Genomic DNA, 15,433 nt, shown 5'->3' on the forward strand with positions numbered 1-15,433 from the left:
TTTATCCATTGGCCACTGTGCCACTGAACAACGACCTCCCTCATATGTTAAAGACGGTTCAGTCTCCAGGTTTGAGGACTCTCTGGGTGCCTACCCTGGCCTGTTCCCACAGCTGGAGTGGATCATTTATTTACTTTCTCTGGACTCCATCTTAGAAGTGACAGGTGAACTTCAGTGGTTTTTTTTTTTTTTAATGTTTATTTATTTTTGAGAGAGAGAGAGAGAGCACAAGAGGAGATGGGAGGAGATGGCAGAGAGAGAGGGAGACAGAACCCAAAGCAGGCTCCAGGCTCTGAGCTGTCAGCACAGACCCTGACGTGGGGCGTGAACCCACAAACCGTGAGATCATGACCTGAGCTGAAGTCGAACACTCAACCACCTGAGCCACCCAGGCGCCTCGGACTTCAGTGTTTTTTTAAACTTTTATGATCAATTTGCTTTTAAAAAGAACAGGAACAATTCTTTAAACACATGTATTTATTTCATAAATCCCCATTAAACACCTACGATGCCCAGAGCACTGCACTGGGTCTGGAACACAGAGGGAGGGAGGGGAGATGAACAAGCTGTATTTGCTGCGTTCACGGTCGCAAAATAAGAGGAGTAGGCGAAAGCCAGTCTGGAAACTGCTGATTGCGGGTTGAGAAAGAAAAAAGGCGACCTGGGGTTTTTGAATCTTAATACCAGTGCGTGCATGGGCAGAGGGTAGCGTTCCAGAACACAGAAGGTGGTCCTACCCAGCAGAGGTAGGAATGTAAGGCCTGGATTAGCAGTACACCGGGAAGGCAGTGTGGTATAGTGGTTAAAGCCCAGGCTTGAAAGCCACGCTGCTGGACTTTGAATCCTGGCTCTGCTAGCTGTGGGATTTGGGGCAAGTTACTTAATGTCTCTGTGCCTCAGTAGTCTTACTTGTAAGACAATGAGAGTGATTGTATCTGACACATGGGATGCAAGAATTAAATGAGCTATGATTTACAAAGCCCTTAGAACGCTGCCCGGCACACGGTAAGTCGTATATGAGTGCTCGTTACATAAATATGCCAAGCCTTCAAGAAATGCCAAGTCTCTATTACCTCTTTGTGACCTGGGTCTGGAATTGGAGAACATTACCTTGATGTGTTATTGAGACCAATATTTTCACTCACCCACAATAGCGGGAAGCTCATTCATCACGTGAAGGAAGCCTGCAATTTGACAAATTTGTGACTGCAAATATAGGAGCACAATATTGGATATGTCATAGGCACGCATTTAATTGTGTTGAATGAAGGGCTAGGCTCTTCTCTTTCCCTAGAGAAGGGTGTGGATGTTTGGGTAGAACTTGAGTATCAGTTTTTAAATGTCGCTTAACCAGTAGGTGTGGAATGCCCCACAGTTGGAACCACTTAACGATACAGCTGTGAGCAAAGAGACAAAGTCCCTGCTTATAAACTCCTGGCGTTTATACCCTAGTGGTGAGACAAAGAAGCAAGGTGCACCGGGTGGGGACACAGCATGAAGAAAACACAGAGAGAGGAACACGCGGGATAGAAATGTTCAGGGAACAGCGGGAGACAAAGCAGACCAGAGCAGGTGGCCTGTATAACACAGCTCAGGAGATACTAGGAGAAAGTCGTCTTCATTCCGAGAGAAGAGATCAAACAAAATGGCCCATGCCAGAATTTTTAAACCCCCGGAGCTGCCCACAATGGGTTGCCTCTGATGCATGGGTAACTGAACATTCTAGGCTCCAGTGAAGACAAAACAAGGGAGGTCAGGCAGAGACTGCGGTAAGAGTTTAGGCTTCACATAATTTTCTGATTTCAAAGGCTGTCAAGATTAGAACAAGGCTAGAGGAGGTAGTGAATTTTTCGTCCCTGGAAATTTTTCAGAATAAATTAGGAATAAGCTAGGATAAAAAGCCATGTTTAAGAAAAAAAATAATCCTTGAAGGATCTCAATCTCTTCCAGGATTCTCATTCTTATATGCCTGTGGAATGCTGTGTGTCTACTAGACATTTTTCTAGGTTTGAGAGGATTTGTAATTCTAAATATAATTGGTGTGTTTTTTTGTTTTTGTTTTTGTTTTTGTTTTTTTTCCCCATGGGCTCAAGGCTCACGGGATTCCTGCCAGGCAGAGAGCTGCCTGAATCAAGCGTGATTGGTTATAAAACCAATCCCTTCCAACTCGCAGATTCTGGGATAATTGAGGAAAGACCTTCTAAAGAAGAAGTTTCCCAAATCACACGTGAAAGACACGACTTCAAAAGTCAACTGATGCTCCCAGATTAGAGAACTGAATAAATTGTCACAGTTACCCCAAAATGCAAGTAAACTGGGTTAAAACAGGAACTGGGCAGTCTCTAGAAAACAGAGTAAATGTAGGAAGGAACCAGGGAACGAATCAGAGAGAGAGGGGGTAATCTCAACTTCAAACTGAAAAGCCAGAGGTTTGAATCGAGGTTTCTGATTTCAAGCCCTCTCACAGCCAAGCTCGTCCCCACAAATGTACAAGTTCTTCCAGGGATCCTTGATAAAAACAATGCTCTTCAAAGCTTTTCCATGGAAAACTGATCTGGGCTTCATGTGTAGCCCCCAAATTCTTCTTTCCTTATGAACCAGAGTGGAAATAATTAAGTAGTTTGCTTCAGATGTCTCTAAATTCGACATACGTCCAAATCCAGGGTAGAAGTCGATCCGCACATAGAAGTTAGAAATGCAGTTCTTCAACATGTGAGCAAAACAGGCTGCTTTCTCGGTTCCTTTTCTGAAACCAGAGGAAATTAATCCTCTCCTTCTCTGACCTTCTGATACTTAACAGCAGCCTCTGTCCTTTTTGGGAGACCTGTGTCCCCATGACCAAGTCAGCCATTTAAATCATATTCTGGCATCCCAAATAGTAGAATTCTGATTGGAATTTCATGTTTACCTGCTGGGAAAATGTTATCCAGCCACCTTTGAAACTTTTCTGTCAACTCAACCCGTGTTAATTTAAAAGCATTTCCTGTGCACATAGTCTTTTTTTTTTTTAATTTTTTTTTTCAACGTTTATTTATTTTTTGGGACAGAGAGAGACAGAGCATGAACAGGGGAGGGGCAGAGAGAGAGGGAGACACAGAATCTGAAACAGGCTCCAGGCTCTGAGCCATCAGCCCAGAGCCTGACGCGGGGCTCGAACTCACGGACCGCGAGATCATGACCTGGCTGAAGTCGGACGCTTAACCGACTGCGCCACCCAGGCGCCCCCCTGTGCACATAGTCTTGAAAGACCATGTTCTTTTCCAGCGCTCAAGAAGCGTGTGCCTAACTGAGCAGTTAAGAGATGTGCACATGAAAAGTAAAATAATAATTAAAGATGTCACATGACTAAGAGTCACCTAGACAGGGATCCCAAGGAGCAAGAGGTCATGCTATGCTCATGTGGCCCTACCAGATGAAACTGGAATTGGGTCTTGAAGCATGAGTAGGAGTTGGCCAGGTAGAAAGATCAGGAGAAAGCTCTCCTGGGAGGAACACAGGCTCAGAAGTGGCAACAGTGGCTAGAAGGTGACTGGTCAACCTTCTCTTCTGACCACTTACTCTTTTGCAAACAAATGACCGTAATCACCCAAGTGACAATTGGGGTTTTTAAAACCCTTGATATTCAGTTCATCTATAATATTACACTGGCTTCATTCTGTTTCTGTTTCCGGCCATTTCCATACCCTCCTCTTCCCCAAAGCCCAACCTATTCGACCGGGGTCACTCGAAAACACCTTCAACCTTAAAAGCCAGAAGAATTCTTGGCCTTGAGTCACTGGTAGGTTTTTGCTTCGCTGCATTGTTTTTGTCAGACAAAAGGAGAGGAAGAGATAGTAAGGCTGACCGACAACTTCTAAACAACCTCATGAGGTGACTTCCTGCATTTCCGTAGGAAGCGTTAAGAGAAATTGGATCGTGGTGCGTTCTATTTGTGTCAGAACTGAACACGGTTATCCTACAAAGCTTGTAAAACTTCAGGTGCTTTGCCCAGAACTGAGTTTTAGTCTTCAGGTATTTGTAGTGCTTCCCCAGGCTGCTCCTCTGGGCTTGCAGAAGACAGAAGAGCTGCCTTCGAGACCTGGAAACCATGGCAACTTTACACACGTTCTCATTAGGGCACGGGAGCCTGAGCCATCAAAGGGGAGCTCTGTGACAGCAGGAGCGGGAGGGGCTTTTTTGTGTGGCTACAGCCTCACTTGTCTCCCGTGTTCCTGTCTTTCCATTTCCACGATTCATTTTGATCGTCCTCGGGGTTTACGATGGTACTTTTTCTTCCCTTACTTCATTTATCCTCATGATAACTGTAGAAGGTAGATGTTACTAACCCTCATTTTATGGTTATCACGGAGCTGACGCTCCATGAATTTGTAAGTTATGCAGAGAGAAGAACAATCTCTGGCCAGTCTTTCTGAGTCTAATGATAATAGAAAAAACTTTTTGTGTGTGTGATATGATTAGGGATTTTCAAATGTCGCCGTATGCAACGATATACGCGATAAGGCCATTGGCTAGCATTAATAGCCCCTTACAACTATATTATTGCACTGGTCACAATGTGGGAAAGAAAGTAGAAATTTAAATCAGGACAAATCACCCGAATGCAGCCACATCGATGAATGTGAAAATTTTATCCATACTATTGATGTGGTGGGGATAACAAGATAGTAAAGAGGGCAAATTTAAAAGCGAACCAGCACCATCTTCCAGTTAAATAATTAAGAGTCAAAGAGAGTTTTCCTAAATATTCCCTAGAGACCTACAATTTGGCTACAGTTCAGGGAAGTATGTTCACATTTGTATTTATGGCCAATCTGTGGATTATCCATCTCAAAAATGCACATTTTGGAACATTTTGATTTAAGTGGATTGGTTACTAAATTAAATAACTTGTATATTGACACATCTTCTGTAGACACATATAGATTATGTAAAAATTACTAACTACACACTCCAAGATTATACACTAAGCCCAGTCAAATCCTGCTCAATATTTTTAAAACCTTTGTATTCAAGGCTAATATGGCTAATATGTGGACGTTTAAAAATGGTTATCTCTAAGATACTCTTATTTTCACCCTGATATTCAGCGTAAGTATTTTTTCTGAGAGAGAGAGCATGAGCATGAGCAGGGGAGGGGCAGAGAGAGGGAAAGAGAGAATCCCAAGCAGGCTCTGCGCTGTCAGCATGGAGCCCAATGTGGGGCTTGAACTCACAAACCGTGAGATCACGACCTGAGCCAAAACCAAGAGTTGGACGCTTAACCAGCTGAGCCACCCAGGAGCCCCTAAGTGTGAATGTTTTTTAATCTGTCCTTTTTTCATTTCAGTTGTGCTCTGTTAATGTCACATATCTGACAATAAAACCGTTGGCACCAGAATTCCTCCTTTCTTTTTTAAAAAAATTTTTTAATATTAATTTAATTTTGAGAGAGAGAGAGAGAGAGAGAGAGAGAGAGAGAGAAACAGAGCATGAGCAGGGGAGGGGCAGAGAGAGAGGGAGATACAGAATCCAAAGAAGGCTCCAGGCTCTGAGCTGTCAGCACAGAGCCCAACATGGCGCTCGAGCTCATGAACTGTGAGATCATGACCCGAGCCAAAGTTGGATGCTTAACCGACTGAGTCACCCAGGTGCCCCTAGAATTCCTTCTTTCTAACAGTCTTTTACCCTCAACCAGATACTTCCTGAATGTCCTTTTGATCTACTGTTTTCAGTAAAGGCTGATGAGCTTAAGATTCTAGAAGAGACTGAGCATCTTCCCTAATCTAGTCATTAATCATTAATTGCTTTAATAGTTGAAAATTTATGCAAAGACAGTTCATCCATAATTATGCACGTATTATACCTTTGGGCATATGAAATGTGAGACAATTTTCTACAGCTTTCAAGGGCAAGGTAACAGACAAGCTTTCAGACATCTTTCCAGTGGCTACCAACAAACAGATGTACTTTCTTCAAGGAAATAGTTCTCAAACTTTGCTCTCCGGAACTCTAGGGGTTCCTAGGAAGTGCCCCAGGGGTCTCCAAGGAGTCTGGGGTGGTAACAGCACGTGTTGTGTTTAATGCTTCGACTCGCTTCAGACAGAGCAGTAAACAGTTTCAAAGGCTGAGATTCTTCCTAAGTTCAGCTAAGGTCACCGAGAACAAAACACTGATGGCAGACTATCGCTTTAAATCCACCTGTAGTATGTCTCTAGGTGCCTAGGAAGGTGTACAGAAATTCCCAGAAGGCATCTCAAAACAAGTTGAAATCACTTCAACTTCTTTTTACAAAAAATGACGGCATACTTTTGGGAGGAATATGAAGATGTCAAAAAACAAGAAGCAATGGGGTCCCACATAAACCGGGCAGGGTTGTGACAAGGAACTCACTTTAAACACCTGTATTTGGCTGCCTGAGCACCCAATCAGCTCCCTCTTTGTCCTCAGGTGAAGCTACAGGAACTCTAAGTATGGCTCATTCCCTCCCTTTTGTCACTGGCTTCTGAGAGCATCTCAAGTCATCCTGACTGCCGCCTCCTGACCCGCCTGGCGTTGGGGTCCCCGGTGCCCTCACTTAAGACTCCACAGCTGCATCCGTTTCGCCAACCTCTCTTCACAACCAGCCTCAGTTCCCAAACCCTTATTATATCTGAGGTCATCAAAGGAAAAAGGCTCAGAGTTGATCTACTACACCAAAACAGAAGCACATTTCCGTCTAGGTTTTAATCCTGAAAACAACAATATGGAATCATAGCACAACAGGTCTTTAAAGGAACAGAGAAAAGCTGGCATTTCAAACGATGACAATGAAGACAATGATGAAGAGGGAGGAGGAAGAGGAGTGGGAGGAGGAGGAGGGAGGAGGGAGAGGAGGGGAAGGAGGCGGCAGAGGGGGGAGAAGGGGGAGAGATGGGGAAGGGGAGGAGGGAGAAGGAGGGAGGGGGGGAAGGAGGGAGAGAAGGGGGAGGAAGGGGAAGGACGGAGATGAAGGGGGAGGGGGAGAAGGGGGGAGGAGGGGGAAGAAAGGGAGGAGGGTGACAAAATCATAAGCCAGCTGCTTCAGTAAATGAAATCATAAGCCAGTTCTAAGCCTCAACCATCCCCTCTACGGAATGGAGAAAATAATATTAACTCCCTCATAGCATTGTTCTGGAGTCTTAAATGGGTTCTCCCATGTAACAAGATTGGCACAGCCTGGGGTACAGGAAACACTAAGTACATACGCTTTGGTCTGTGCTGTTATTGGTTGGCTGCGGGGCCAAGGCTTTGGGTTTTCTTCTCACCCAGTGTAACAGTCCATTTCGAATCACTTTAAAATTTTTTTAAGTCTATTCATTTATTTTGAGAGAGAGAGAGAGGGCACAAGTGGGGAAGGGGTAGAGAGAGAGAGAGGGAGAGAAAGAATCCCAAGCAGGCTCCAGACCACCCGATACAGGTCCCCCAATCCACGAACCCCAAGATTGTGAGCTGAACTGAAGTTGGAGGCTCAACCGACTGAGCCGCCCAGGCACCCCCCAAATCACTTTTATCCAAGTTGCCGAGAAGTCAATCATTAGCTAGTAAAGTGGGGAGTCATTTCCATTTACAACCCCAAACAACATTTTTTATTTATGCCCAGGGCGTTGTTTCCTACCATGACTCCTAAAGCCATTGGCACTTGTTTCTTTGCAAGGAAAAAGCTAAGAAGCATGAACAAATGGTTTTCTCTTTCTCCATTCCCTCTCCATCCCATGAGGGCCCAAGCCAAATACATCTCACATTCAGGACATGGCCACTTGATTTTCCAGGCACACTTTTAGCTAAAGGTTGATATTGCACGCTGACTTACTAGGGCAAGTCAAGGTCTCTTTCATTTACGTAGCATGTCCTTAGAAATAGAACCAAACCTCATCCGTCCATGAGAGCTGATCAAACGCCCTCTTTATTGATATTTAATCTCTTTCGTTTAACTCTGATTTATAAAGAACTCTTCAGGCATTTTTACTAAATACTTTTTAATGAAAACATCTGGAGTTTCTTCTTATTATTTAGCGATGAAGGAAGGCATTCATCCTCATAAAATGAACTACACCACCCATTTACCATGAATTCCCATGCATTCGTCCACGGGTTTAAAAATAATAACAAAAATTGACAACTTGAGAAGGAACTCAGGGACTCCGGGTGACTGCGGTGAAGTGGAAAGAAGGCAGCATTTGTAGTTTGAAGATGGGGCTTCTGATCCCGGCTCTGTCACATGTCAGCCGTGTGGCCTTGGGCATCAAAATCCCTCGACCTTTCTGGGTTTTCCTCGTCTACAAAATGAAAACATTTCTTTCATTGACTTTCACCGAAAGTCAAAACATTGACTTTCGTTTGTGTCACAGCGTCGTTATGAGGCAGGAACGTGGTGTGGCATGCGGGAGGACTGTAACAGTTCCAGCACATTCCACAAGCCTCTTCACACCTCTCTCCAGCCGGGCCTCCACGGCCCCCACATGCGCCATGGTTCAACAGCCGGGCTCACCCATGAGTGATCCACTTGTCTTGAGAGAAAAATACTCAGGCCTGTCACGGACCTACCATTTATTCTTCTTCATTGATGATTCTAGACAAGTAATTCTGCGAGACCCCACGGGGCTTAATGAAATCTGAAAACAGAAAAGGCTTCCGAACATAATTATCTTCTAAATATAATTCACTTATGAAAAAACCCCGTGCTCCTACTAAGTCCTGTTATCAATCAGTTCAGTCTGTGATTCAACAGAATGTCACCGCAAAAGTCATCTTCTAGAATGTCACCCACACATACAAAAAAAAAAAAAAAAAACAGCAAAAAACTTCCTTCTGCTGGTAACTATTAATGGTTGAATAATGGATTCCTTTAACAATTTTTAACCATTCCTTGTGACTAACCTCTGGTAAAACCAAACTTTAATGTTTTAATTCACTGAGATTACATTTACTTTGTCACTTGGGTAATTATTTAGAAAGTCTAAGCCGTGCATGTATTATATAGATACAGATATGCAGGTATATATACATGTATATATGCATATGTACACACACACACAGTTTGATACTTTAAAATGATTTACCTAAGCTGATTATATTAAACAAATAATTACTTGCCACCACTCTCCATCATCACTCTATAGCTTTACAGACCCAAACTAAGTCACTGAGACCCAGCATATTTTTTTTTTAATTTTGGTATGAATTTTTCTGTCTGTAAAACTGAAAAGACCCACACTCAAGAGGTGTAATGTTTTTCAACGAATTGGTTGCAGCCTGTTAGGATCAATGAAAGATGTTTTTGACCGTTTCTCTGTTCCCAACCAAAGGCAGTCACGCTGCTGTCTAAGCAACCGTGTGTTCCCACGTGCTGTTCCCATTATTATCCCCCTTGGTGCTTTTTCTCTTTATTTTAATTTAAAAAAATGCATTTCCAATTTGGAGCACATCTTGATGGCTCAGTACCACACAGCTCTGAGTGCTCCTGGGGAGCAGAAAGAGCCTCTGGAGACTTGGAGCCTGAATCCACACACGGAAGGGTGAAGGGCTCCACAATGCCTAAACGTGAGGACCCAGGTCTGACTCACCCCCCCCAACCTCCTCCCCCCCCCCCCCGCCCCGCCACTCCCTCCCCTCTAGCATTGCCATCCGGGTTGAAATCGGGTTGAGACGAATGTCAAGGAGAGTCTACAAATGGACAACCTGTGGAGTGGTCTCATGTTGCCATGGTAATAGGAAGGCAGGGAGGGGGCATTATAAGCTACCATTTTGTTTTAGTACCATTTGTCAAAGCCATCTCTGTGCCCCCCTCCACTTCCCTCACAGCCCTCCCCAAGTGCAGAGGCCTATTTAACTCTTGCAGAGGTAAGCTGTCTGATCAGTTCTGCATCGGCTCTCTGAAAGATGAAAGATCAACCCACTGTTGATCTGACCCGTAGCAACCCGCTGACTTCTTCCCTGACTTGGCCGATCTGATTGATATTTTTGGGCAATGGCAATACACAGAGTGGGACCTCACGTATGCAATCGGGAACAAAATTAATCCATTTGATGAGCAATTACTTCAGTGTATAGATTGGCTGCTCAACTTGGCCCGTGCAGACCATCAGTGTTGTGTATCTCATCATCCATACAGACCAGCTTCCGCCAACCTCTGCGTTTATACAACAGCACCAAGGCTGTTTGGCATATGAGGTGGGTGGGACTGCTGTCTCCCTCCCCCTTCCTACCTTCTCATGGCTTTCGGGAGATGTTCTGTATCGTCACAAATGAGCCAGTTCTCACGCATTGCTTCTCTGCTCCAAATTCGCCCTCCAGTACCTGCTCTGCCAGAATAGATTGGACTTGGTGAGCTTTCCTCCTTTGCACTGCATGTGATATAAGCCTTGTCAGTAGAGAGCACCGCAAGGGAGCTGCGGGAGGAAGGAGGTTTCTCCTCGTGATTCTGGTTTCTGTTGTTTACTTTTCTTGTTCTTCTTGTATGGTTTGTTATGGGGCTTGTGTGCAGGGACACCCGGTGGTGTTCTGCCCCAGCTGCACGTCTACAATCTCTCCATGACTGCAGTCCTGCCTGGGGCTGTGACCCCCTTCCCATGGCCCTCCTAGTGTGGACACCAAGCAATCCAGTTTTAGGCTCACGATGGCGTCCAAACTCTCTCTGTGCCCCCGCCCAACTCACTTGCACCCTGCATACCTTTTTTTTTTTTTCCCCCAATAAGTTTCAACTATACCTTCTCTAGTAAGATCTGAACCTCAAGCTTGGGGAAGGGCAGCCTCCTGGATTTATCCTTCCTTGGATACTCTTCCTTAGCCCTGTGGTACCCTTTGCAGTTATCTTTAGATCCTTATAGTTACTCCGTCGTGATTTAATCATACCTTATATTAGATTCTCCCTGTTTGAGTTACCATGTGCTTTCTGTGTCCTGATTGGAACCCAATTAACACACCCCATTCCCACCTAGGATACAGGAGCTTTCCAACTGGCCATTAATTTGATGACCATTCACACTCTCACTCTTTTCCTGGACTCATTCTGTATTCACCAGGGCCCTAGGGAATTGGAGTGAATGCTTCTTCTTAACGATTTTCAGCCTTTCACTCAGTGATGCCCCCTTTCTCCCCACCCCACTCCCCCACTGACCCCGTGAATAACGATTTCTCTGGGTAAAATGGATAAAGACAGATTGGTTAAAAACAACAGTTTTCCTTGAAAGAGACACTATTTCAGCCTCTAAGAAGCTCTTCTTTATTTAGAAGGACATACAGAGCCAGTCTATGGTCTGGTTTTTGCTGCTGTTAACATTGATGAATTTCAGCAGAACACATAGACTCTCAGTCTAACATAACTAAGTGGTTGGTGTATTTTTTTAATAGGAAGGGTTCTGAGACTGACAGGTGAGCAATTGTCAGCTGAAGATATTGTGAGTGCAGGGGTCATCATAAAAGATGTCAGCTTGCTTATTGCGATCTTTTTCATGAAACTGGTTGGAATGACAGCTCCCACTCCAGACTGATGATCATACATTCATGGATTGATACACAGACAGTATTGGTCAGCTTTCCAGATAGCAATCTCTTTCTAAAGCCAGTCACAGTTTGAAGAATTCGTTTTCTTTTGTGACACAGCAAGGTATTTCATTTTCAGAGCATTTTCCTACCTAATACATAGATTGACAGTGAATTTTTTTAAATAATGAGCTTTAATTAGAAGAAACCTTTTAGTGAAATGAATGGTAAGAGCTGTTTACAGGGAGGAAAAGCCATTTGAAAACAGCTTGTTCCCATCAGACCTTACTCTGAATGGGACATTGCCATTGGAAACAAAATAAGATGTATTCAAGGCAAAATCACCCTGGAGTCATTAAGGACATACTAGTAACTACATTCCATTAGCAACAGTTGTCTTAGAAGATGCAGCCAATGAAAGCTTTTGCCTTAGAAAATGGAAAGTGTTTCTAAAACTTTGAAAATTATGGGGCGCCTGGGTGGCGCAGTCGGTTAAGCGTCCGACTTCAGCCAGGTCACGATCTCGTGGTCCGGGAGTTCGAGCCCCGCGTCGGGCTCTGGGCTGATGGCTCAGAGCCTGGAGCCTGTTTCCGATTCTGTGTCTCCCTCTCTCTCTGCCCCTCCCCCATTCATGCTCTGTCTCTCTCTGTCCCAAAAATAAATAAACGTTGAAAAAAAAATAAAAAAAAAAACTTTGAAAATTAAAAATACACACAGTTTATATGTAGTGGAGTCAATGATCATGTATGGGGATAGCAAAATGCCAGGAAAAAAAAATACCTCCCTCCTACTCCTCCTGTCATTGTGAAAAAAGCATTCCCATTAAAGACTCATCCCTTTTGAAGCACCTGGGTGACTCAGTTGGTTAAGTGTCCAACTCTTGATTTCAGCTCAGGTCATGGTCTCATGGTTTGTGAGTTTAAGCTCCGGATTGGGCTCTGTACTGACAGTTCAGAGCCTGTTTGGGATTCTCTCTCTCTCCCTCTCCCTCTCTGCCCCTCCCCAATGCTCTCTCTCTCTCTCTCAAAAGTATAAATAAACTTAAAAAAAATACTCATTCCTTTGGACCTTTAGGGGTTTGGGATGTTCAAGAGTTGCTTATTTAAATGCAGATATTTCTAAGAAGGATAATACTTTAAGTCTTTATGAGCCAACTTTATCAGAGGTAAGTCTATCGAGTCGTTTTACAATCATGGCAGGTCCACAAGTAGGGGAAAAAGCTAGATTTCTGGTAAGCATTGTTCCAGAAGAATGATCATGCATCGTTCTGCAGGCCTTTGTTGTTTATAGGCTTATCAACATACATTGTCTTACTTAGTTTAAGAAGATTACTTGAAATATATATACTATTCATCCATTCTCCCAGATGGACAAGCTACATCATCAAGGTGCAAGATATCTAGAAATACATTCTATGCGACTTTTACATGTTTTGGTTTATTTTTCTAGTTGTATTTTACTTTGGTGTAATGCCATCAAAACATCAATATAGCAAACAACCCTATGAAGCCCATCATTGTATTTACTGTAAGATCATTGTCAAAGATTTTGCCCATCACCTCATGCACTGTCTTCTTTATACGGAAAAATGTTCTTCCTGGTTTTGGAGCCAATGATGTTTGGTAGTTTTCTTGGACAACTGGTTTCTTTTTATATTATGGACACTGTGAAGTGTTCTACAGACTAGATTCCTTTTATTTTATTTTATATTTTTTGCTAGCTGCTCTAAAGATGAGAACCAAATTTGTATTCCACCCATATTTTTATTCTCATTTCTGTCCTCAGTATATGTTTCCACTTTGTTTTCCTTTCATATTTTATCTGTGTTTTTAATGAGTGCTACATTCACATACAGTATATGTATAAGTCATAGGCATCCATGTGACATGTATGGTTGTGTGTGTGTGTGTGTGTTTGTGTTGAATAGAGGCTTGTTTATAAGTTACCTTAAATAATTTCTAGAGCAAAGTGAATTCTAAACAACATAGATAACTGATTTTATTTCTCATATAAATCTATTGGATGACCATAATTATTTTTCTGATCTTAAAAACGAGTAAGCTTCAAAGCTGTAAAATCTTTTTTTTGTTTTTTTAATGTTTATTTATTTTTTGAAATAGACAAAGTACAAATGGAGGAGGGGCAGAGAGAGAGAGAAAGAGACACAGACTCAGAAGCAAGCTCCAGGCTCTGAACTGTCAGCACAGAGCTTGACGTGGGGCTCAAACTCACAAACCAAAAGATCACGACCTGAGCCGAAGTCGGACACTCAACCGACTGAGCCACCCAGATGCCCCTAAAATATCTTATTAAAGTCATGAAACTAATAAGTAACAGAACTAATCAAAAGCTCACTTTCTTTTTTGTTCTTAATTCAAAACCCCTGCCTTTCCTTCCCTACTGAACACCATGCTAAAGGAGAAAAAGATAACAAAGGAGATCATAGAAAGTCATGATCTCCCTAGAAGGAGTCATTTCCTATTTTTGCTGTACAAACAGAATGTTTACATAAATGTAACTAAACTATCTTGGCTCCCAGCGTAAAATTTTTCAAAATCAGTCATCCTGTTGGATGCACCCAGGCATGCATAGTGGGACCACCAGGATGGTCAGTCTGTATTCAGTGGAACCCTACTTTACCCACACATTCAAGGAGTCTCCCTCAGGACTCGTTAATGAGTTGGGTTTTGTAATCTCTTTTTTACACCCAGCTTTCAGAGGCTTGGGAATTGCATTTACGGATGTTGAGGTTGATTAGTTGACATGACCTCTTTCTTTTCAACAAATAAAACATGAAATTTCAATCTCTAAAGCTCTCTGTACATTTATTTTTAATGAGTAATGTTCCCCGATAAGACAATCAAATCACAAGCTCATCCAGAGAAGCCTGGAATCCAAAAAAGATGCCCAATAAAAACTGTGAGAAAGAATAACCTGAATGAACGACTTTCTAGCTGTCAAGATCAATTAAGGGTGCTTGTTACCTTAAGAAATAGTCACATGCATGAAGGGTACCAAACACATTTCTTATTTTGTCTTTACCTCCGTGAATATGGGATTTTGTTGCAGGGGAGGGGAGAAGCTGATAAAAACGGTTTGGTCTTGTGATTTCTTGGCCCTTACTTTGAAGGCTCATAAATACCCATATGCCAGATATCTAATTACTGCTATAATCTAAGCTAATGGGACAGGCTATTAACTTATGACAGAATTGCTAACTGGAGGATGGGGGATGGGTAGAGCTTCAAATGCCACTCAATCGAAAGGCACACTGCTCTGACTGTCCTCTGGAAGACAGTTGACCTGGGCTCATTTCCTGAGTTAGAAGGTGCCTTAGAGGTTATCTGTTTCAGGGGCACCTGGGTGGCTCAGTCAATTAAGCATCCGACTTCGGCTCAGGTCTTCCAGTTCGTGGATTCAAGCCCCTCATTGGGTTCTGTGCTGACAGCTCAGAGCCTAGAGCCTGCTTCAGATTCTGTGCCTCCCTCTCTCTCTGCCCCTCACCCACTCACGCTCTGTCTTTTTCTCTCTCTCAAAAATACATAAACATTAAAAAAAAATTTTTAATAAAAAAAGTTATCTATTTCAGGGGTGCCTGGATGGCTCAGTCGGTTAAGCATCATCTGACTCTTAATTTCAGCTCGGGTCATGATCTCATGGCTTGTGGGATCAAGCCTCACGTCCGGCTTTGCACTGACAACGCGGAGCCTGCTTGGGATTCTCTTTCTCCTTCTCTCTCTGCCCATCCCCCCTCCCCCCCCGCAATAAATAAATAAAAAATAAATAAATAAACATTTTTTAAAAAGCTTGCCTGCTTCAAATGTTCTCAGTAACATCCTCCAAATGCTCCTTTTTATTCTTTTGAATACCTCCAAGTATAAGAAAACGCCCCATTTTTTGAAGCACCCATTCCACTTGGAAGACATTCTGACGTCCCAAGACTTGAAATTACAAC

This window comes from Felis catus, chromosome B2, assembly GCF_018350175.1.
Source record: "Felis catus isolate Fca126 chromosome B2, F.catus_Fca126_mat1.0, whole genome shotgun sequence".
NCBI classification, from domain to species: Eukaryota; Metazoa; Chordata; class Mammalia; order Carnivora; family Felidae; genus Felis; species Felis catus.